Below are 2,126 nucleotides of genomic sequence, written 5' to 3'. Positions count from 1 at the left end.
ATTATTTTCTTATTTATTACCCTTTGATACACTTTCATAATATGTGATGTTAGACTAACAGATCTATAATTGCTTGCCTCTAGTATTTAGTATACTTTGAAAATAGGGTTTATATATGCTAATATATGTTTATCATATATCTCGCTTATATCTACACTTTGTTTTGAAAATAGGGGTTATATATGATAATTTATGTTTATCATATATCTCGCTTATATCTACACTTTGTCTTAGCAGTACTGCAAGCCGCTTCGCGATAGTGTGTACAGTTTTTTTTTTAACAAAATCTGTAGAACTCCATCTGGCCCGGCCACCGATCCATTTTGAATTTCGCTTATAGCCCGCACACTATCTGCTTCATTAATATCTATATCCGTTAGACATTCAATATTTTCTTCTCTCATTTCTGTTTCATTATTCTCATATGCAATTCTTGGTGTGAATTCCTTTTTTATTCGTTAACCGTCCTTGAATTCTAGGAAGGCCTATTTCTAATCTCCCTTTATTCATCTTTTTTTGCATATGAGTAGAGTACGTTGGGTTTTTTCTTTTTTTTTGATATTTTAAAGTGTCATTTCTTATAAGTCCATTTTCTCATTTTTTTTATTGTATAATCTTTTTTTTTTTTTTTTATCTTACTTTTTATTTCCATCATTCTCCAAACATATTTTTTCTTTTGCAAGATTTTTCTTCCACTCTCTAATTTTCTGAAATAAGATCCCTCTGTCTCTTGTTATGCATGTCTTTTTTTTTTTTTTTTTTTTTTTTTTTGGTACATATCACCTGTATATTATCACTTACAAATACATTTTCCAATCTTTGTTAGATTTTTCATTTTGTTTTTACCGTTTTATATACTTACGATAACAATTATATTTTCCATATCCTTCCCATCGTTTTGGGGTTTGTTTATCTCTGCATTCACTTGCTTTGAAATGGACTATTAATTCTATGACATTGTGGTATGAAATTCCGTTGTTACATACTATTATTTCTTTAACATAATTCACCACATTCACAAATACTGAATCTAGGACATTGTCCTTTCTTGTTGGAATGTGGTTTATTTGTTACATATAATGTTTTCATAGCATATCTTGAAGCTTTTCAAATTGCCTCTTATCTTCTGTGCTACTATTACTCTCTTTTTTATATGCATATATACAACCAAGTTCTTCTATCCGTTCCTTCCAAAACACGGAAGGAAAGTTAAAATCTCCGGATATGAGTATATTCCACTCTTTATGGTTTCTACATATATCATCTATCTTTTTTAGTATTATATCGAACTCCTTAATATATGGGGGTCTGTAAACTACAATATTGAAAAATTTTTCATATATAAATTCTACCGCAATCAATTCACATTCTGTGTTGCTGTATTTTTCACAGACTTTTCCTTGATTCATGTCACTTCCATATATTATGGTTCCCTTTGATTCCTATTTGTTTTGTCTGATCTATATGTTTGGAAACCCTTTATATGTCATCACTGCCTGTCTCTTAGGAATACCATATTTCACTTATATTTAATATATCTATTTTTTTGTTCAATTTGGGTTAGTTCTTCTAAGAACTCTATTTTCCTTTTCCTTTACTCGTGACTAAACTCTGTGCATTCATCACTATGATGGTTTTTGTTTCATCCACAATATCTAATATTGGTGATAATATGTATTCTCCCATGCTTCCTTCCTGTTATGATATGATGTTCTTTTCTTCATTTCCAGGAATTCTGCCATTAAAAAATCGAAATTTTCTATTATATTTGTGTGTGTATACCTGCAATTATCCCCATATCTGCACCAACCCCTGGCATTATAGATGCATTCTTTATAGTTGGGCTCTAATTGTGCATATTTGGGTTGAAAGGCATCATATCTTGGTGCCTTTTGTGCATAGCACGGTATATACTCCGCTTGTTTTTTTGTTTCTTTTTTTTTCATTTTTGCTTTCATTTTCTTGTCTGTTTGCCTTTGAATTTTCAGACTTTCAATCATGGTTGCAGGATACATATTTCGACAATTTTTGTTGAATCTGCATCCTTTTCCTTCTTTCAGGTGTTTGCATATTTTTGGATCTAGATCTCTGCATTCGTCTCCATATCCATCTAAATATGCACATTA

Source organism: Palaemon carinicauda, chromosome 2 (assembly GCF_036898095.1).
Source record: "Palaemon carinicauda isolate YSFRI2023 chromosome 2, ASM3689809v2, whole genome shotgun sequence".
NCBI lineage: Eukaryota > Metazoa > Arthropoda > Malacostraca > Decapoda > Palaemonidae > Palaemon > Palaemon carinicauda.
The sequence above is the reverse complement of the archived record's forward strand: the minus strand, read 5'-3'. Positions refer to the sequence as shown.